This window comes from Doryrhamphus excisus, linkage group LG18 (genome assembly GCF_037039965.1).
Source record: "Doryrhamphus excisus strain RoL-2023G ecotype Guam linkage group LG18, RoL_Dexc_Guam_v1.1, whole genome shotgun sequence".
NCBI classification, from domain to species: Eukaryota; Metazoa; Chordata; class Actinopteri; order Syngnathiformes; family Syngnathidae; genus Doryrhamphus; species Doryrhamphus excisus.
The window spans coordinates 7,055,764-7,079,862 of record NC_136374.1 but is presented as its reverse complement, the minus strand read 5'-3'; the positions used below and the strand labels follow the sequence as shown (position 1 = coordinate 7,079,862).

At 40.0% G+C, this 24,099-nt stretch overlaps 1 protein-coding gene across 1 annotated transcript in view; it reads left to right on the top strand.

Moving 5' to 3' along the window:
* The window catches only part of LOC131105890 (receptor-type tyrosine-protein phosphatase gamma-like), a 200,090-nt gene that overhangs the window by 56,432 nt on the left and 119,559 nt on the right, over positions 1–24,099 (top strand). The window lies entirely within an intron of this gene.

Genomic DNA, 24,099 nt, shown 5'->3' with positions numbered 1-24,099 from the left:
TTGAGTCTTTGACATGTCAAAGATTAACAACAAAATGGATCTGACTGCCAGATATCTGGCACCTTCATGTACACACAAATAGCAATTATGAAAACATCAGGTGTTTTTTCATATACGCATCAATTCACTTCAATTCTGCTGAAAACAACTGATTTCATGATGAATTGTTTTTCCCGATAATGAGCGAGTAGCATATTTCATACACAAAAGACATGAAGAAACTATAGCATACACCGCACACAGCTATCAAGAAGTGCACTCGCTAGCATGTAGCATATCTCTCCTCACTGGGACAAAGATGATGAATGACTGACAGGAGTGTTCACTCGCTATCCATTCCTCTATAGCAGTGTTTTTCAACCTTTTTTGAGCCACGGCACGTTTTTTTACATTGGAAAAATCTTGTGGCACACCACTAACCAAAAATGTTACAAAATGTCACCACGACCTCACACGTGCATCAATAAGTCTATCGGAGGAACAAGGTAGGTGTTGCCACACGGACCAATATTACATTGCTCTGCCAGTCTTTCCACCACAGACACTCCACAGTAGCCACGTTTTTACATCACCACTTTTTCTCTTTCCGAATGACCTTTTCGGGAAACAATGGTATCCATAGAAAGGAATATTCCAATCTCTTGTCTACATGCGCTGTGAAAATCAACCAGAATAGTCACTGGGGCATGCCCAGTAAAACGTAAACATCAACATCACGTGATACCGGCTTCCCCAAGTTTTTCTTTCACTTGTTGGAATAACTCCGTATTACCAGTTTTTCGTCTGTCCAGTCTTGAAATTTAGTTTGAATCAAAAACAAACTTTGCTTAGTCCAGTGCCGATTGCTGGCCTCCATTTTTAAAAGTTAAGAACGTCTGGATCTGCGTGTTACGTCATATCTGAGCATGCGCTGAAAGAACGCACCCGGGATGAATTTAAACGGGAAAAGATCAAATTCAATCTTGCTAATATTTTATAATTAATCTCAGGACATGTTTTATATAGATATATATTTTCTTTTTTAATAAAACTGCACTTGTGAATAAAGTATAGAAGGGTTTAGATTCTGTTCCACAGATGGCGCTAATGCATACTAAAGCTGCTTGCCAACCGCCAATAAACAACAGAAGAAGAAAAACACCACGAAGAAGAACGCACCCTGACAACTTACCGATTGAGCGGGTACAAGATACCTCAATCGGATTGGTTAAAGGAATATTCCATCCCTGTTCAATTCTTTCCATTTGAGCAAATAAACCAAATGCAATTGGAATATTTGGATCCATATTCATGGCTATTGACATAATATTTGCAAATGATGATTAATAAATGTTAACTATAAAAAGTGATATTGGATAATTCCTCACGGCACACCTGACAGTTTCTCAAGGTACACTAGTGTGCCGCGGCACAGTGCTTGAAAATCACTGCACTATAGAACCAACATGCAAATTCAAGGATCTATATGTCCCAGCAGTTACGAGAAAAGGAGGAGTGGGAATTTGTTTACAAAGGAGCACGAGCCTGTGTAATGGAGATGGATGATATGATAAAGTTCTGCAGTCATACTTTATTGGACACACAACGAACGTTACAGCTCTGGAGGAGCAGCCTCAATATTCCCAGAGAGCCATCATTGATCTTTCAGATGAGCTTTTTGAGTTTATTCATTTCTATCTTAACTGATGGCCCCTTGTGTATGCAAGAGCTTGGAGGACTATATTGTGGATGACAGTTTTAGTTAGCGTTGATATGGCTCCCTCTGTCCCTATTGCACGTTTGATCCCAGGTCTTATGTAACTTGTGATGTAATGGCAGACACAAAGGGGAAAATAAGATGCCTGGAATCTTTGGGATTTTCAGTTCATTGTCAGTTCTATAAGAGCAGACAGTAAAGTTTGAATACACTTAATACTCAAAGAATTTGTAGTCTGGACACATTTTTGTTAATAATGATTAACCCCTGCCAGCCAGATATCATTTTCATGAAAAAGCCAGGTTTATACGCCGGCCCATATTTCCGTGCTGAGGCATGTTGTTGTACATCTCTCTATAAAGCTTGGTTTGTTGAAATTGCACCAATATACCATCATTCCAGTTTGCAGTTAGAACCACAAACAAAACACAAATGTCAGACCAAAGACTGTAACTCCCCTTGCAGTATTCCAACAGACAATCTATGTCAGACAAAAATGTTCCTTCATTCATTCATTCATTCATTTTCTACTGCTTATCCTTGCAAGGGCCTCAAAGGGTGCGGGGTACACCCTGGACTGGTCGCCAGCCAATCACAGGTCACATATAGACAAACAACCATTCACACTCACATTCATACCTATGGACAAATTAGAGTCGCCCCTGTTACGCTTCCAGTAAATGTAAAGACTATAATAGGCCAGACAAAAATAGCATCTTAAGGGCAGTAACTAATTCATTTCATTCATTTAGTTATTTTTTTTGCGTAAGATTACCGTGAGATGTATTTAGGGAAACTCTGAACATCACAACAATGTCTTTATTACGCATAGTTATGCAGTCTAAATAAACATAAATATAAACAGATGTGATTATCGCTCACTTTGTAACTCTTAACACAGAAGATCAATTTGTTGCAATTAAAAACAGAACTGCACTTTTTGGAGGAATCGTTCAGAATCCTTATGTGAAACATGAACACATATTTCTTTCCTTTTTCTGTGCATTATAACACAAGAAAATAAATTAATTTGAGCTGCAATGTTGTTAGAGGTTTTATTTTCAGGTCTTCATAGTCGAAATAGGTGTAGCCCAATGAAAGCATTGTTATATAACACAAATAAGATTGGAACATTGAAGGTGTATGCTGTCTGGTTAAGAACTAGTAATAAGTGAAAATAATAATAATTATAATAAATAAAATAAAATAATAATTTAATCCCAGCGCCCCTGCACAATATTCGCATAATATACCACAGTACCACATGATCAGTCATACAGGGGATAGTATAAAGTGCATATGGTGTCTTGTATAGAATATAGTAATACTGCCTATTACTGTATTGTTGAACACTATATTTCACAACCTCATCGGGTCACAATGACCCAGGTCTCGACAGGTTAAATAAAATACTGTTTGTAATTTTCATTTTTTTTCCTATCCAACATCTTAAACCTTTTGAGGACACAGCCACACACATGCACACCAAACACACACACCTTCACAGTATTTTCCAGAGCTGCATGATATAAATGTATGATTCTGACAAAATTGAAGCGCCAAACCTAATTTGTACCATTCAACACTACACACTATCAGGGCGCTCAGGCCTTGTGTCATAGCCTTCAAGTGGGTAAATGAAAATGAGAATTTGTGATATTTTATGCAGATCTTTTACTTTAGAGAGGGAGCTAATTTGTAAGTTGGCAGATTTCTTTTCCTTTTTTTTTTCTTTTTCATATCAGAAAATTTAAATGCTAAATACAGCATTAAAAAGGAACAGGCTGTTAAGACTGGTTGCCGGTTGGACAGCAAATCAAAGGGCGGAGATGATGGCTATAAGAAAAAACAGTCTGTGACAGCCTGGCTTGCTTTTTGGATCTTGATGCAGACAAGAGATGAGATTGCAGAGAATGAAGTACAACCTAAAGACATCAGATGAAGTACAACCTAAGAACAGCAGACACGAGCAGAGAAGGTCAACAAATAACTATAATAATAGTTATTTGTTGGCTATAATAACTATAATAATAGTTATTTGTTGGCTTAAGTTTGGAAAGCAAATAAACAGAGCAGCAAAGCAGTCTAGGAAGACCCATGAAAACAAAAAACTACTGTAGAATACGATGACAACACTAAAAGTAGGTAGCAGTGGCACTGACAGGAGAACTCAAGTATACATAGGGGAACCATTAGGAATCATATGTTTCATTGTATATGAATCATTGTATATTTAGGTGTAGCAATTTGAGTACTCACAGAACAGGAAATCATAAAGCCCCCCCCTTTGGAGCGCGTACTCCAGTTTGAAAACCACTGTCATACAGTAATATTGTCATGCTAAAATCTATTTTGAAAAACAGATATACCAAGGTTTACTTATATCTGTCTCTCAGTTCAAAAATTTGTAACACAATTGTGTAATCTTCTGGTCTGTCACCAGATTAATGAAACGTCAGTAAAAAAGTTTTTTGTCTGAAAATATATTTTTTAGTTCAACTACCTTGCTTTTGTTCTTCCTGGAATGAGATGGTTTGAAAGAGGAGCGAGGCAAGCCGTCCACATTAAAGTGGACCTATTACGCTTTTTATACTATAAATGTGGTCAAAATGTTGTATTCTTGTGTTAAACAATGCCAAGGTTATGAGGTTTGTGCATTTGGAATGAGCCCTAAAAGAGGTTTGGGATGGCTCAAAACGCTCGGTTTCTAAAGGTGGGGTAAAACTGCCACAGAGTGCAGACTTCATAGTTGGGAAGCATTTTGGGCCTGTGACCAATCACCGGGGGCGAAATAATTTAAAACAGACCGTATTGGCAAGAAGCACAAATCAAAGGAAATACAGCTGGGATAGGTGCTGATTCTTTAAAATGTCAATTTTTTTCTGTGCGGGTCATTGTGTGTAGCTGCTCTAGGTCCTTTTTAAGGTCAAGAAAGCATCTTTCAACGAGGTGCGGGTCTATGACACCACTCTTCTCCCATATACAATTCATTCATTCATTCATTTTCTACCGCTTTTTCCTCACGAGGGTCGCTGGGGTGCTGGAGCCTATCCCAGCTGTCTTCAGGCGAGAGGTGGGGTCCACCCTGGACTGGTGGCCAGCCAATCACAGGGCACATATAGACAAACAACCATTCACACTCACATTCATACCTATGGACAATTTGGAGTGGCCAATTAACCTAGCATGTTTTTGGAATGTGGGAGGAAACCGGAGTACCCGGAGAAAACCCACCCATGCACGGGGAGAACATGCAAACTCCACACAAAGATGGCCGAGGGTGGAATTGAACCCTGGTCTCCTAGCTGTGAGGTCTGCGCGCTAACCACTAGACCGCCGTGCCGCCCCCCATATACAATTCTGTCCTTTTTATCCCTTCCTAAAAGTCTTGTTCAGATGGGTCCATGACTATCATGACATCTGAATGGGATGAAGGAAACAAAGGTGATAACCACCCAAACGACAACGTTGTCAGCCAGAGACCTCACTCTATTGTATCCCAACGATCGCCATTTGACACCACTAAAGAGCTACCATTCCTGTCTAAACCTGCCTCCTCCTTTAGAGGTTAAATAGATTGGATCTTGCACCAGACTCTCAGACTAGAGCTGTCCTATCTATTCTACTAGTGTGTGTCCCATCTCGTCTTTGAACTGATGAACTGATGAACCTGCTAGCATGAGAGGCGAAACGTTTTCTAAGGCAACCTGGACAGTCCACTTGCAATCGATTGTTTAACATTTGGCCCTCGGTGTCTTCCTGGGATTAAGAATGCTGATGCTGTCTGAAACATAGCAGAACACAGGAAATGGCAGCTAGAAATGGGAACTGACCAAAATCAATATTGGCATAAGCCATTTTACAAATGAACTTTGTCGATTTGTCCGTTAACATGAAGCTTGTTGTTTCAATTGATCGAGCAATTGGTTGGGCCCGAGAGGGACCAAATCAAAATGAACCAAGCATAATATAGTTAGTGGTTTGTTATACAACATATCAACATGAGCCAAAAATGCTCATCACTGTTTTCCAAAGTCAATGCTGATGTGCGTGAATGTCTTGGTTTGCCTAAAACACAAAGGTTTCATGGATGACTAAGAACATTTAAAATATTCCCATATGAGAGGTTGAAATGAGAGGATATTTACATTTTTTAATCAAACAACAATTCATTGAAAACTGAATCATCCAGCCGATTAATTGTTGATTAAATGTTCTAAAATGAGGGCGGCACAGGTGGTGGTTAGACCTCACAGCTCGGAGGACCAGGGTTCGATTCCACCCTCGGTCATCTCTGTGTGGAGTTTGCATGTTCTCCCTGTGCATGCGTGGGTTTTCTCCGGGTACTCCGGTTTCCTCCCACATTCCAAAAACATGCTAGGTTAATTGGAGACTCCAAGTATGAATGTGAGTGTGAATGGTTGTTTGTCTATATGTGCCCTGTGATTGGCTGGCGACCAGTCCAGGGTGTACCACGCCTCTCGCCCCAAGGCAGCTGGGATAGGCTCCAGCACCCCCGCGACCCTCGTGAGGAAAAGCGGTAGAAAATGAATGAATGAATGTTCTGAAATGGACCAAAAATGGTGTCCGACAGTCCATCTCCTTGCAGACATTGCAGTGTCTTGTATGAATTCACAAACAATTCATATGAACAATTTGTAAATGCCACACAAAGGTAATTTATAACATGAACAAGTTGTGCATATACTACGTATGTAATCTATGTTGTTTATCCAGTACCCACTAGTGCTTTCTTTTGAAGGGTAGCTATTATGCTACTTTTCCAGCCCTTTGTTGTGGCGCTACACACGATATCCAACACACAAAGCTTTTTATTTCTTCCAGAATCTGCACCTATTCAGCTGTATATCTTTTGTGGTTCTGCGAAAACAGTCTGTTTTAATGTATTCAACCCACGTTCCAGGTCCAGACACGCCCACTTCGCTGTGATTGGTCACACTCCTGCGTGCATAGAAACACGTCCGGTTTGCGCAGCTAACTTTGATAAACGGCATAGGAGTTTATAATACACGTTTATTTATTTTAAAAAATTTTTGTTTTTTAACAAACAGCCATATATGTTAGATCCCGAATCTGAAACAGAAGTAGAGACTGGACAGTCCGAAGTTTCCCAAGAGCTTACTTCAAGATGTCTCTCAATGGTAAGTAGCTTTAGCTATGTGGCCACTAATTGTGGTGGGAAATGGCTATTAGCAACCCCGCTCCCTGTATGCAAGCGTTTTTGCTCTATGACTTACACAAAATAAACACAGTTCGGATAAATTGTTACTTACTGCTTGGTCAGTCCCCACGACCAAGTAATGTTGGAAAGGTGTCGGCTATTTGCCGGCCCATAAAACTCATGTGAAATGCTGTTGAATGATTAAAATCCATTCTTTTGCTTGTCGGGAATCAGGAACTCCAACCACTTGTGCCTGATGGTGGCGTCGATTTATAAACAAATGTGGCTTTGCTACAGAGCAGAGCTTGGGGGAGCGCAGAGCGCTTGTCTGCTTACAGGCACGCCCATATAAGGAAGTCAGCCCTTCTGTGACATCACAAAGGGGCAGTTTTACCCCACCTTTTGAAACCGAGAGTTTTGAGCCATCCCAAAATTTTTCAGGGCTTTTGACTTTTCACATTTCACTTCCTAATGGACAAAGTTATCTGAAACTTTGTTATTTAACCCGAGAATACAACATTTGAACTTTATAGGTCAGAAAAGTGGAAAAAGCATAACAGGTCCCCTTTAAAATGTAAAGATTACTTTAATTGATGCCATCTCTTAATTATTTAACACCACAAAGTCATTTTTTTCAGTCTGCATGGGTGTGTGCGTGTGCACGCATCCCCATTTATTAAAGGAATGCTAACAGCAAATTGAGAAATCCGTGCGAGGTGTGTGGGGCCATGCATTATACAGCAACTCTCGGTGATTGTGTCAGTGGCTGCGTGTCTAATGCAGGATCAAACCGATACACTCACTGAGAAGCATTGATTTGTTGCCTTAATATCGTCACACCTTTCAAGAAGTCCTTGAGTAGTCAAGGTGTCTGTGGAGGACTGAGAGGGTGATATCCATCTCATTCAGAGATGCACACACTTTTCCAGCATGCTTAGAAAATGACCAAGTCCAAATGTTGCATACAAAAAGAAAACCCATGTATTTATAAATATACTGTGATATATTGGGACTTCTGATAAATTATATGTTGGTGTTCCTTGCATTAATGCATGAAGACATTTTTTTGTACTGTATTTCTGGTTTGTTTTTAAAGGACCCACTACTTGTTATACCCATTCTTAGGTTTAGATGAGTTAAACTAAGGAGGCAACTGGGTTGCAGCATTTGTTTCAGTTGTAGATGCATGCGTGGTGACCCATGTGTCGGAACGGATGATGTTAGATGTTAGACTGGCTGCCCAGTATGACGATTAAGGGACACATGCCATAGTTAGGGTGGATGGCAGGCTGACATCTATTTTTTCCATGCGATCTACCAACACTACCTTTGGCATTTATGTATTGAGCAACCCTGATGTAGTGCATTTAAAGGTGGGAAAATAATTTGATCCAAATACAAAACATGGCCACCATACCAGATGCAGAGAAAACAATTGGTAGACTGGAGAGACACAATTTTTCTTGTTCTTAAAAATCACTTATGCTGTGAAATATTACATAAGTAATGTGGTAGTCCGACTAACTTGGTAGTCTGGCTAACTTCTGTTTTCTTCTGTAAAGTTGTAGCATTTCTCATGCAATTAATTTGGGCTTTGTATTTTTGGCATTTGCAGCATTTTTTTTCATATTTTTTTTTATCCTGCATTATTTGTGACATTGCTGTGTACACATTTCGGAAAACTGGATGATTTCACTCACTTCAGGGTTTCCCCTAGGATTTTTTCAAGCTGTGGTGGTGGGCTGCATTGGAGAGCGGACTGCTGCCGCCGTGTCCTGCGCCGTCTGTAATTTTTTAAAATGACACAGAGCAATTTTGTATTAACTAAGGTTTTTCAACAACCAGCCGGACATGAACCGGTAACGTTGCAAAACTGTTAAATTTTGTTAACTGTCAACTCCCACATTCCAAAAACATGCTAGGTTAATTGGCGACTCCAAATTGTCCATAGGTATGAATGTGAGTGTGAATGGTTGTTTGTCTATATGTGCCCTGTGATTGGCTGGTGACCAGTCTAGGGTGTACCCCGCCTCTGGCCCAAAGACAGCTGGGATAGGCTCCAGCACCCTCCACAACCCTTGTTGAGGACAAGCAGTAGAAAATGAATGAATGAATGTCGTCTCAAGGATCACTTACACACTTACACAGTACGCATATAGCTGAATAGTAAACAATACATCATACAACTTCTCACCAATCCAAGTCAATTTCAGATTTAAAATAATGTACATATTTAAGACCTGCCCATTTCCAGGTAAACCACACCCACTTCTGGTTTATACCCCGCCCACTCCGAGTATGGATACAGATAATTGAAATGGGTAAACAGATAGAGATAGTTGTGTACTGGCTCCTCCCTAGTCCTTACCTAACAACAGTGGGACAGTTTAAGTTGACCCCATTTGTGTCGACAACTCATCTAAGATAAAGTCCGCATGGGAACGTTTTCAGGTTGAAAGGGTAAAGTTAGCTTAGCTTTCTGGTCACCCTGCCGTTTTGTAAGTATCCTTTTCTTCCCTGCTTAGCTACGTCCAGCCGCTGTCTTTTGGTTGTGACTTTGTTCATTGTTCTCCTTTTTGATTTACAGCAATACATTCTGTTCTTCTATAGTTTTTTTTTCTGCTTAGTGTAGTGCAGTGATTTTTAGATATATATTCTCTGCTATATCCATGTGTTAGTTCTTGTATTTTTGTCCCATGGCGAGTCCGGGGTATTTCAGTTGTACTTTTTTTTCATCTGTTGGTGTATTTTTGGTTCAGACGCATTGTAATAAATTTTGTTACACGTAAACTCTGTGCATTTTGGAATCCAGTTACAGGCTACAGCCACCCGTGAGTTTGTTTGTAAATATGTTGAGGAGGTGGATACACAGCTTTATCATCTTAAGACTCCAATACCATATTCTGTTTTCATGTATATTTGTGGTGTCTTATTCAATATAAACCTGAAAAATTGTGTGTTTTGAGTTGATCTGTCATTATATAAGATAAGATAAGATAAGATATGCCTTTATTTGTCCCTCAGTGGGGAAATTTGTATTGCACAGCAGCAAGAGTACAGAGTCAGTTAAGCAGTACAAAATACACAATATAGAAAAATAAACAATATAAACAACCCATATCCTAGAGTAACACCAAAAGCATGCAGTATTGCATGCAAAACGCCAGCTAATGAAAGAATATACACTAAAAGTGACAAAAGCACATATTGTTTAAATGTCATATACAGGTATGTACTACCTCACATTTTGTTACATCTTTTCACAGAAGGACAGAAATGAAGAAATGACACCATTCAGAGAATGTAACCCTTTGAAAAACATTTGTCTGCTCATCCCAGACTATTTTTCTGTTCACTCACTACCTTTTGACATAACGGACATTAACTCAGTAGGTTTTTTTCTTTGCAATTTTCTCAAGCTGTGGTTACACCCGGGGGAGGCTTGCCTCACACTTTGAAAACTGCGACCCGTTCTTTTTTCCCAATCTGCTGAACATATTCAGGCACCACATACATCGATCCGCTGGGACTGTGTGCAACCCCCACCCGCTACCCGGCAGCGTTGTGCCACTGTGTATTGGGGGTGAGAGAAATTCTCCCTCGTTTGTGAATTAATTTTCCATGAGCTGAGATTTGGTTTGAGCTAAATAGGGACTTGGACTTGGACTGTCTTTTTTATCCCACATTTGTACCGTTACCATTGTACACACTCACTTGTGTGTGTGAGATTGTATATGCTCATTTCTTGCTCTTTGTCTAATATGAAGCCAGGCTATGCCGCAGGCCTCCTGTCTCATCCATCCAATTCTCTTTCTGTGTTTAGAAGTGTGTGTGTGTGTGTGTGTGTGTGCTGAGCAAGAGCTAGGCAAGGACACTAATTTGTCTTTTGTTGACGTTGAGTGTGGGGAAGTGATGTCCCTGCTTATTAATTATGCCTTAAATATTAAAAAGACTCCATCAAACATGAATTATTCATTAATTTGGCCCAGATCATCTCAGCTAAAGATTTCCAACACTTGTCATACATCATCTGACAGGATCATGACAACGTTGCTGTAGTGAGAGGTTGGCTGTAAAGACAAGGGATGTGTGTGTGTGTGTGTGTGTCTTTGTGAATATGTATGTGACTTATCTTTTCCTTCTCCTCATATACATAATTTGTATATATTATTCATTCATTCATTTTCTACCGCTTATCCTCACGAGGGTTGCGAGGGGTGCTGGAGCCTATTCCAGCTGTTTTTGGGCAAGAGGCGGGGTACACCCTGGACTAGTGGCCAGCCAATCACAGAGCACATATAGACAAACAACCATTCACACTCACATTCATACCTATGGACAATTTGGAGTCGCCAATTAACCTAGCATGTTTTTGGAATGTGGGAGGAAAACGGAGTACCCGGAGAAAACCCACGCATGCACGGGGAGAACATGCAAACTGAAGTAACAAAAGCAATTTACATATCTCAACTATTACAAACTGTCACTATTTATTGAAACTGTTGTGTAAGTAAATGTACTGTACTTGATCAATGCACAGTGCAACTTTGTTACTTCAAAGTACGAAAAACTTTCTTCTGGCTCCATTGTGGCTTATTTTACAGCCATGATCAATGAAAGAAAATTAGACCTGTGGCGTAACTGTGTTAGTTAGCAAAGAACTACAGAGTCAACTACTGATGACATCATAGACAGGCAACAGAGCTGAGGGACAATGACATACCCTTCCGGTTTCCATGCCAACGTGGTGATAACAATATGTTACTAGCCAGGAACGTGGACGCAAACAAAATTATTTTATCATATTTTTTTATTGCCATATTGACAAAATTATTTTATCATATTTTTTTATTGCCATATTGGCTGGACAATACAGGTTTAAATAAAAGTTTTGAATCTTACAGATTAGAAATAATTATCACAAACCTTTTTTATTTGGTATAATGTTTACAATATTGAATAAACCACAACCCAACTACAGTATAAATTATAGAATGAAGAGTACAAGGATGAAGAGTCTTGAACCAGTCATGATGTGCTATATATATCACTATATTGACAGCTACTGTGGTACCCATTATGTCATTGGATGGTCATATCACCTTGTACTTCGGTACGTGAAAAAAAAAAAAAAAAAAAATAAACAAACCCTTAAACCACATTAGGAAAGCAGGAAGTGAACAAATGTAACAGTTACTGATTGTAAAAGTACCAAATGGAAGGGTAGGATTTAATAAGCTTTGCTTCTACCTACTCCTTTTGGACATGTGGAACTGTGAACTGATTATGTGATGCACTCAATTGTAATCTGATGCATGTTCAAATGAAATAAAACCATTACCATTACCGTAAATGGACTGGTCAAGTTCTGGTTATAGAGGTAGTCATGGCCTATTTCTAGTGAAATACACACTCATAGCAGAAAGAGAAAGGGGGACACATCAGCAAAATGAGTCAATTTCAGTAATGTCCTGCTCAGTATAGCCCATCTACACTTTTGGATCTATATCTGCTTGCCAGGGATCGTCTGCAATGTCCTGATGACGCTTGGTCTAAAAGTGTCTATTTCCCTTGTTCAATTGGTCAAAGAGTCATTAATTATCCGTGCTACCCCACAGTTATCTACTACAAAGTGAATTACACAAGTGCCTATTGATTTCTGTCTTCATAGCAGGCATGTTTATAGAGTAAAACCATTGCTTTTCTCCTCAAGCGTTTTCCATTGCAAGACTAAGGGAAAGAAGTGTGCGGGTCTAATTGGTCTCGGACAAGGTCATCTTGACTGTCTAAACTCAAACTGCTGCATGTTCCAGAACAAAAATGACAATAAAACATGAAGAAGAACAGAGCACTGAGCAGGAAATGATGACTTTGCTTAACTGAGACTTAAGTGCGTTAAGAAGAATGTCCTCCACCTTGTCTAAATCTACTGGTTATTTACAGTGACTTCTATTGCTTTCAAATCAAAAGGCAAAAGGGAGACCAATTATTGCTTTGTAGTAGAAGAGTGTGTGCGTGTGTGTGTTTCCTGACGGGTTTCATGCTTCATTACCACGGGATATTGAGGTAATAAGGCCCCTTACATGCCCATTGAGGGAACATACTATCTCTGCTCCTGGCACTAAAATTAGCACACTGTTGAGGGTTGCTCCTTTGCCTGCAAAGATTAAAGATAATTGTTAAATATGCTTGACCCTTTTATGATCTAATAACAGTTCTTGTTCAGTCAGACACTTTCTGGCTGGTCTCTGACATTACTCCCGTCACAAGTAAAATACTTTTTGTTTTAATGAGGCATTGTCTCGTTGGGGACACTTGAAGTACAAGCAACCTCAACTCCTGTCAGTGTGGAGCAGTAGTAGCTCCACTGATGACCAAGATCCTGACCCTATCTGCAAGGGAGAGCCCAGCCAACCTGCAGTGGATTTAATTTTATTCACAAGCTCGTCTTTTCGGTCACCATCCAAAGTTTCTGACTCTCGTGCACTTGGAAAGATGTAGAACTGATCCAATGTACTATTGTTCCCTCGTTGAGGGTTTTGCATTCGGACTCGGCTTTCTCTTCACAACAGTAGTCCACGTTACTGCTGAGACTGCACCAATCCGCACGTCTAGCTCGGATTCCAGCCCTCCCTCACTTATCATGCAGGCCTGTGCAAAATTGTGAATTCAGTTCAATTCAATGGATGAATTAGGATTAGAATTTGAATGGACTCCACCCCCAGGAAGTGGTACAAAAAAAAAAATACAACAATTCAGAGAAATCAAATTCTCTTCACATATCAGTTAGAGTTAGATACTTTTAACATTTTTTTTTCATCCAAAGGGCACTAACATTAAAGCATACTCCTTAATGTTGTTAGCAATTTATGGGAAGTCAAAGTTTATCATTATCATCAACTTTATTCATTTTCTACCGCTTATCCTCACAAGGGTTTGGGGGGGGGGTGGTGGTGCTGGAGCCTATCCCAGCCGTCTTCAGGTGAGAGGCGGGGTCCACCCTGGACTGGTCGCTCGCCAATCACAGGGCACATATAGACAAACAACCATTCACACTCACATTCATTATCATCAACCAATGAACAACCATTTTAAGCATAACGTGATTATTGTCCCAGGCCGATTTGTACACAGGAGACAATTTTATTTCTGAATAAAATCCTGTCAAGTTAAAGTCTCAAGAGATCTTGTGACACCCCTACTAATTGTGCCATGTGGTTTTCTGACTTTGTTAATTGCCATGTAAGTGTAAAAATAGGTTAAATACTGTTCATAAGTAAAGCTTTATGGAACTAGTACATTTCATCATTATCCATATTCGTGTTTAAAGAAAATGCTCATTATGTATTCTCTCTCCATGCTCTGTGATTGGCCAGTCACACACAGTGACCGCCTCTCTTGTGATGGACTCTGAAGAGCTGAGCGGTGTCTCATTTGTCAAGTTAAAAACTGCTCATGTTGCGTTGGTCACACTGCCACCACTTTATTTGGTTTTATTCAGCTGGCCTCTATTTCAGTTTGGTAAACTTGTCTCGTAACGTTCACGCACTTGAATGCAGGCTTGTGTGACATCAGTCACTTATGAACCAGGGGTAGCATGAGTGTTATTTTCCTTGAAATTTATTTTTGTCTTATTCTCTGAAGTCATCATAAAACAGGTGTGCTACTTACAATATAATAATATTTTTCATTTGTTCATTTCCTGTTTGCCATCATAACATGAATGAACAACTTGAATGAATCAACAACTTCACACAGATCATCAAAATAATTAAACAGTCCTACAGATAACTTACATTTTTCAATCTTTTCAAGAGTGTCCTCCTCATTAATGGTGATAAAACGTTCCATTTCTTATATGCTATTTTCCCTATTTGTCATTCGCCGGGAGTGTCAACTCGTGCGCTGTTCTCTGATTGGTTGTTTCACGGGCACGATACCAGAGCAGCGCGCTCTGAGTGGACAGCTACGGGGGCTGATACTGGACATGGTTAAACTCTATATTTTATCAGTATCACTGCCCTGGGCTTTGACACAGTATCATTTCGGCCTTTTCCCGTATCATTCATGGGCGCTTTCTAGGGTACAGAGCCAATTAATACTGTAGTATGTGATGATAGGAAATATAGCAATGTCTTATCAATCCATGTCAATTTCAGACTTAAAATAATGTACATATGTAAGCTCCACACATTTCTGTTTAAACCACGCCCACTTCCGAATTATGCCCTGCCCACTTGTAGTACAGATACGGATACGTATACATATATACATGATACATATATACGCCAAATAGGAGAACCTTTGATGGTATATTTGTGGTATTTCCTCCTCATCCTCTTTGAGAAAAAATGAAGAGTCTCCCAGAAGATGTGCGACAATCCTCAACTTTGGCAATGTTGCTTAGTCGACCCAATTTCATTTGACAACTGAAAGTATTTTATCTGCATGCTTTTTTTTCTGCAATTTTATGTCATGATTTTAGAATAGGAGAGGCCTCACAGCTAGGAGACCCAAGTTCGATTCCACCCTCGGCCATCTCTGTGTGGAGTTTGCATGTTCTCCCCATGCATGTGTGGGTTTTCTCCAGGTATTCCGGCTTCCTCCCACATTCCAAAAACATGCTAGGTTAATTGGTGACCCCAAATTGTCCATAGGTATTGCTTGAATGTGATGCAATTGTCTTAGTAAAGACTTGAAGCTGAGTTATTTATAGGTATTGCTATTGAACTTATCCAGTTGTGCCAAGTCAAGTTGCTAAAGTATCCATGAAAATGGATGTGCATTCATGCAGTCTGCAGCAGGAACATTCATAAATGATTCAGTCTGTTCTTAGCATGTGAATAGGGCAAACAGCCTTTATCCAATGGTTAATTATGCTCTTAATTAGTTGAGGAAAGGACACATAAATTCATGAAGTTTCATCAAGTGCGAAATGTCTGGAGGGATGTCAACTCATTAAGCGTGACCACTGATACTTACTGATCTGTAGGCATCTGCCTCCAGTCTGAAATGTCCTTCCTCTGAACGAATGCAAATGTTAATGCTACCAGTGCGTCATGCTTTCAGTCCAGCTGGCTTAGTCAACGTGCTCAGCAATTGTAGCTGTCCATCGCTAATCAGTTCCATTAATAAGGCTTGAGAGAGCCTACCATAAAGATGTGTTTTGTTTTAAAATGCAATCCTGGAACGAGTTCTCTTCAGGTTATATGAATCATCTCTTTTGTTCATGTTCTTGGGCATATTTCCGGACATGGCCTACAGACTTTACACCAGGGGTGTCAGACTCATGCCATGAAGGGCCGAGACATTGCAGGTTTTCTTTCCAGCTGCTCACTAAAGCAGGTGATTTTAATGATTAACCCTCTTTTGTTTTGAGGGAAGGAGCTCGTCAATTGCTGGAGAAACGGGTTGGAAAGAAAACCTGCAGTGCTTCGGCCTTCTGTCGAAAAAAATTGAAATATTCTGCTTTGGGGATGTTTCTCTGTTATGGGTACAGAAGACTTTGGTTCATCCCTATTGACCACAATCTTTAGAGTGTGTCAAAAACAATACTAAAGGAAAATATTGGAGAAAAATCATTCTATTCTAAACAGTATCTTACGAAAGCAGACTACCCTCATTATTTTATAGTTGTAAACACCAATAATGATGGTATGAACGAGGTAGTTGATAAGTTCAACAACTACTTCTCCACCACTATGTACATCTGTGTAATACTTGCTTTATAGTCAGTATAGTTACTCCAGACCCCCATTCACTGTGCAATATCTGATCAACCTCCATGTGCAATATTAAGGGCTCTAAATGCAATATACTAAGTTCTATGTGAAGTATTTCCATAATGCCTCATATTAACTTTCTAACAGGATCTCAGTGTATAGACTGGTCATATATCTCATCTGGTTTCATATTATCTACATACTGTATTGTATATAACTCTGGAAAAAACTGTTGATTTTGTTAATACTTGGGTTGTTTATATTGTTTATTTTTCTATATTGTGTATTTTGTACTGCTTAACTGACTCTGTACTCTTGCTGCTGTGCAATACAAATTTCCCCACTGAGGGACGAATAAAGGCATAGCTTAATCTTAATCTTAATCTTACTTGGTAAATACTGGACGAAAACTGGAAAAAGATTCCAAAATTCTGGAAAATGGAGGAAAGGAATTAAACTCTAGACACAAATCCTAATTCCATGTTTCTCACCAATGTGACAATATTGTCAACAATGGTAAAGCAAAAACATCAACTGACTGAAATGGAATAAATGAATGGAAACAACATGTGTCTTGCGTTGTGATGGAAAATACTTTGGAAAAATGTTGGACAATTCAACACATTTAACCTTGTTTTTATAAGTCTCAATCGCTTTCTTATTTGCTCATTTGTGTGCTTGCTTTTCCTCACATTTTCTTGATTGCCGTGTAACTGTTATTTTCACCAAGTGCATTAGTGATAAACTGGAGTGGCAGATTTCGCTCGGTTGTGGCCAACCGTTCCTTGTTCCAACGAGGGTTGCGAGGGGTGCTTGAGCCTATTCCAGCTGTCTTCAGGCGAGGGGCGGGGTACACCATGGACTGGTGGCCAGCCAATCACAGGGCACATATTGACAAACAACCATTCACACTCACATTCATACCTATGGACAATTTGGAGTCGCCAATTAACCTAGCATGTTTTTGGAATGTGGGAGGAAACCGGAGTACCCGGAGAAAACCCACGCATGCACGGGGACAACAAACGGGGTGCAAACTCCACACATGTGGAATCAAACGCCGATCTCCTATCTGTGTGGCCTGCGCACTAACCACTCGCCGCAGTGCAGCCCATTGCCCGGTATTATGGTAATTAAATATTACATGTGGAGTACACCAGGGGTCAATAGTGGGACCACTTTTAAATGAATGACATCTGCAAAGTGACAAAATATTTAAAGCTAATAGTATTTACAGGTGATACTACTGCTTTTTTGTTGTGGGGAAGGCACAGAAGAACTAATTAAGAAAGTTACTGATGAAGTAACGGATGAAATGGCTAGATACTTAAAAATAGATAAAAAAAAAATAATTATGTGAATGGTTGTTTGTCTATATGTGCCCTGTGATTGGCTGGCCACCAGTCCAGGGTGTACCCCGCCTCTCGCCCGAAGACAGCTGGGATAGGCTCCAGCACCCCCGTGACCCTCGTGAGGATAAGCGGTAGAAAATGAATGAATGAATCTACTGGGTGCAAAAGTTCAATTTAGTCTGTCCATGTAGTTTTATCTATTTAGCTATTTTGCCACACTTTAATGCAGCTGTAAAAAGGGCGGACTGAAAGGAATAGTAATGTGGTTAGGCAGACAATGTCAAAGAACAGAAAGGGAAAAGAAGGGTGAACGATATGGACGGAAAATGTGGTCGAAACCGTGGCCCAAAGTGTGTGAGGAAGAATGCAGAATAAATGGTAGAGCAGAGAAAAAGTAAACCGGCAGGCAAAGAGAAGCTCAGAACATGAGTCAAAACAACCTGATGAATTAATTAAGATTATGATATATGTAAAGATCAAAATCAGACACAATGTGTGTGCGTGTGTGTGCGTGTGTGTGTGAGTGTTGGAGGAAGAATCCAGTCTTGTTTCTATTTGTTGGACTTTGATGAGGTCGGCAGAAGAATGCATTGATTTCGTAAAGGGCACCGAGGGTCTGATCGCCATTTGAACAGTCGAGTGTGAGATCAATGAGAAGGAGATGAAAACATGACATTTACTGTAGTTTGGGTCCCTGGGCATGAAGGGCCGGTGTCTAAAGTCACGCTGTCAGACTCCTCCCTCAATGAGCACACACTGCTCTCTTGACATGGGTATGTGTTCAGGGTTTAGCTTTGGGGTTGGGATTATACAGTATTTACACTTTCTCTGTAGGCATAATCATCCAGACTAAAGTACTGTAGTTCAGCAAAACTATTACATCTGTTTTTCAACAATACAAACAAACTGGAAGGTGCCGTGATACCATTCTGTGCACCAGATGGTAAGCAGGGCTTGCCCACAAAGCCTAGAAGAGATCAACTTGGGTTTCTGCCCTGTATTTCATCTGGAAATATTTTAACAAATTTTAACAAATGTTAACAGAGCGCTATAATACAAATTTTTTGACCCTATGTATTGAGTTTTGGTCTCCTATAGAGCAGCTACACGCAATAACCCACACAGAAAACTTTTGATTTTGCAGAATGTGCACCTATTCCAGCTGTATTCCCTTTTATTTGTGCTTCCTGGCAAAACAGCCCACTCTGCTGTATTTGGTCACACACCCAAAGTGCTTCCAAACTATGAACCATATAAGGAAGTCCGCCCCTCATGACATCACAAAGGAACAGTTTTACCACGCCTTTTGAAACGCATCGTTTTGAGCCACCTCAAACTTCTTTCATGGCTCACTTCCAAATGTGCAAACCTCATTATCTGAAACTTTGGCATTGATTAACAGGAGAATACAACATTCTAACTACATTTATATATCAGACAAGTGGAAAAAGCATAGTAGGTCCTGTTTTAAAACAACTGGAATCAATACAGAAAATGCATTTTTTATTTATAATCATTTACTTTGTTATCATATTATTATTATTTCATTTTTTTCATGACTCCCCTGACCGTACATCCACTGTGTACATAAAAATCTGCTTCAAAATGTTATATGACCCAAAGTTATTCAATGTTTGTGTCAATATGCGCATGCTATACCACCTAACTGGAAGAAGATGGTGTCATCCCTTTATTCCGAATGCGTCACTAAAAACATGTAATCCACCCTACACAAAGCTGTTGAATAGTACATTAAAACAGAGGTAATAGCTGGTTTTGAATTGTCTGAGCAAAAATGAAATAAAAACTTGAGCCACTATGGAGTAGGACATGAGGTGAAGGACTGCCAAGGACTGCTTTGCTGAAGGCCCGGAGACCACCTCACACTGGGTGGCCTCAGAGAACAAAAACAATAGGATGTGTTTAGGTCTTACATATAACAATCATTTTGGACCACCTTGGAATACACTTTCCCTCACTGTCCGTCTTTGCACACACACACACACACACACACACACACTTTTGTGCATCTGCAGTGACTGGTTCAGTCTAATCTTCACCCTGCACTTGGGCTGATAAAGCTATCCTGATGCAATCTATGGTATCAGCAACCCATTGGTTTACTGATCAGTCAACCACATATCTGGCTTACAGTGTGTAAACACGCTGTAATGGTTATATGGTAGGCATTAAATTGTGTGGGGAAAAAAATATATATATATACATATATATATATACATATAATACGACCACTTACACAATCCGTATCAGGCCTTCAGTCTCGGGCTGATACTGACACTTGGGGGCATGATACTAGGCTTGATACCAGACAAACCATGTGATGATCTGATTATCACATACTATTTAATCATGAGCTTATTATCACGTACTATTTAATCAAAAGACCATTTTGTTTCCAGAAAATGTTCAGTTTATTACATGTATTATATCTAAACAGTGTAAAATAATTATAGGTTATCACATGGTTTGTCTGGCATCAGGCCATCATGCCCCCAAGTGTCAGTATCAGCCTGATACCAGACAAACCATGTGATGATCTTATTGATGATCTTATTGATGATTTTATTATCACATACTATTTAATCATGAGCTTATTATCACGTACTATTTAATCAAAAGACCATTTTGTTTCCAGAAAATGTTCAGTTTATTACATGTATTATATCTAAACAGTGTAAACACAAAAAAATATTTAAACAATAATATTTTATCAACAGTCTTATCTTATCAATGTCTGACAATTAAAGTTCCATTAATCAAGTTTGGGTTTTTTGGTGACTGGAGAAGCACTAGGCACTAAGCACTCGTGCGCTGTTCTCTGATTGGTTGTTTCACGGGCACGATACCAGAGCAGCGCGGTCTGAGTGGACAGCTACGGGGGCTGATACTGGACATGGTTAAACTCTATATTTTATCAGTATCACTGCCCTGGGCTTTGACACAGTATCATTTCGGCCTTTTTTCCCGTATCATTCGTGGGCGCTTTCTAGGGTACAGGGCCAATTAATACTGTAGTATGTGATAATGTGATGGATTACCAGCCAGTCAGCACTGAATACAATCTCCATATGCTGAGTAGAGTGCATGGAAACATGGGAAACAAATGAAGAGATATTTTTTTCCCCAACATATTTAATACATGTTGGTAGAGAATGAGCTTATTTGTCATCAAATAGATCAGTGTGTGGATGGAAAACTTTCTCCAACTAAACTCAGACAAAACTGAAATCATTGTTTTTGGTATGAGTCACCTTGAGAATCTATCTAAAACCTAATCATCAGGTTAGAAATCTAGCTGTAATAATGGACTCATTTCTGAACTTTAACAGCAACATTACATGAATAACATCAGCAGCTTTTTAGTACCTAAAAAATATTGCCAAAAGTGATGTCTAAGGTAGATTTAGACAGACTTATGCTGGACGATTGCAACGGCCTTCTCAGTGGGATCACTAAACCAGCTGTAAAACAGCTGCAGAACATCCAGAATGCTGCTGTTTGAGTCCTGACGAGAACCAGAAAATATGACCCGTCCTCAGTTTTCTGCACTGGCTTCCTGTTGCTCAGAGAATAGACTTTAAAACAGCTTTGCTTGTACAAGTCGTTTCACGTTTTTTTTGTGCCAAAGTACATCTCTGACATGTGAGAGCCATATACGAAGAATCAGTGTGCACACGAAGAACATGCAAACTCCGCACAGAGATGCCAAGCAGAGAATCGAAACCAGGTCTTCCCGATCTCCTGACTGTGTGGCCTAAATGCTAACCACTCGGACACCGTGTGGTCTTCACAACAAATCCAAATTAGTGAAACCATAAGCTGATGAAATGCTGTTGAAAAATAAGCTTCAATACATCAAAACTAAGGTAAAGGTATTTTAGGCCACAATTATCATGATCTACTAGCTGCGAAGATTCGATTAAATCAATCATTTTGATTAGAAAACATATGTAATTACTTTTCTGTTGCCTCAATGACTCATTTAATGAGTCTAATAGTTAAAATGGATAAAACCCAGACCACACAGAGTGACAGTAACATCAATTATATGGAAAATGTTTCTGCACGAATACTACAATAGATTGTTGGTGTGGGTGCCGTGTTCTGTGGCGAGAGGAGAGAGGTGGCTCAAAGGAAAACAGCGACCAGGGTAAAAAGAGAGGAAAGTGCCCAAAGGAATTGTCAGAAGCTGTCAAAAGTTTGGGATCATTTCAAACTAAAAAAAAGACAGACAAGGCGGTGCAATGTTTGCACTGTCAAACAGAACTGGCACTACAGCACTGTATCAATGCTGCAGCACATTGCCAGGAAACACACTGCCTATATTTACATAGCAAACAACCAGAAACAAGGTAAATTCAGATTTTGGCGGCGACCTACTTCATTATCACCTGCTTTTAGGACACACTCAGAATTTTTGTTTTTACTTCTATATTTTTTTAAAAAAAAGCTGTCATGTTTAGTAGTGAGGCTGCACGGCGGTCGAGTGGTTAGCGTGCAGACCTGACAGCTTGGAGACCCGAATTCAATCCCACCCTGGGCATTTTGCCTTTGCATATTCTCACCGTGCACCCACATGAGGATAAGCAGTAGAAAATGAATGCATGAATGAAAATTTAACGTCCGTCCAAAATGAATGAATGTTAGAAGTGGAATTGCAATGTTGATGATGTGCACCACCAGGGTTCAATTCCACCCTCGGCCATCTCTATGTGGAGTTTGCATGTTCTCCCCGTGCATGCGTGGGTTTTCTCCGGGTACTCCGGTTTCCTCCCACATTCCAAAAACATGCTAGGTTAATTGGCGACTCCAAATTGTCCATAGGTATGAATGTGAGTGTGAATGGTTGTTTGTCTGTATGTGCCCTGTGATTGGCTGGTGACTAGTCCAGGGTGTACCCCGCCTCTCGCCCGAAGACAGCAGGGATAGGCTCCAGCACCCCCTGCGACCCTCGTGAGGAAAAAGCGGTACAAAATGAATGAATGAATGAATGAATGATGTGCACCAATAGGAAAACAAATTATAGTTACGGCAAGTAGAAGACAATTTTTTCTGTAACTTTTTTCCAATTTTCTTAAAATTTTCTTATCCTATTTTCTATTTTCTTAGTCAGAGGAAGAGTGCTCATTGTCCCACACGCTTTGTCAGAGGTATCGTTGGTGTGGTGGAGCTCAGGAGAAGCCGGACGTGTGGCAATCTCGCCTGCTCGAGGAAGAGCGGTCATTGTGGGACACACTTTGTTAGCGGAGGCGTTGGTACAGTGGAGCTCAGGAGAAGCCGGACTCACCTGACCGAGGAAGCGTGCTCATTGTCCCACACACTTTGTCAGAGCTCAAACAGGACGCGATGACAACACATGCATGCACACAACATCTGAGATTAATGCACCTTTCCCACACAAAGTGTCCGAAATTAATGCACCTTTCCTGGCGAGAGCGTGCTGCTTCTGGCTGCAGCAATATTTCATATTCATGTTTACAAAAATAGTCCGGTGTGAAATGCTGTTGACAGATGGAAATATTTTTCTCTTCCTGGAAATCACCAAATACAATAACTTGAGCTTGTTTCGTAAACCAGGTGCAGAGCTTGGGGGAGGGCAGAGGGTTTATCTGGTTTACAGCCATGCCCAAATACGGAAGTCTGCCCCTCTGTGACATCACAAAGGGGCAGTTTTACCACGCCTTTTGAAACAGAGCATTTTAGGCCACCCCAAACTTCTTTCACTTCCAAATGCACAAACCTCATTATCTGAAACTTTGGCATGGTTTAACACAAGAATACAACATTTTAACTACATTTAAAGGTCAGGAAAGTGGGAAAAACAAAAAAGGTCCCCTTTCAAAGTTTTCATTTGGTTCACCAAACATCACCCAAATAATGTCAAGCAGTTTCTGTCCCTTGGTCAAATGTAATTGACAACCAACTGCTCAATTAATAGAAAAAAAATAATTAATAGATTGCCTGATTACTAAAATAATGAATAGCTGCAGCCCCAGGCCCAATAATAACAAAAATATTTGCGCCCTGTGGGTTGAGGGCATGGTACTTCCTCTCTGACCAAACTGTGAGCAAAGTTCTCATATTGCACGCAGAAGGGTTGTCAGGACTCACTTGATACTGGATGGA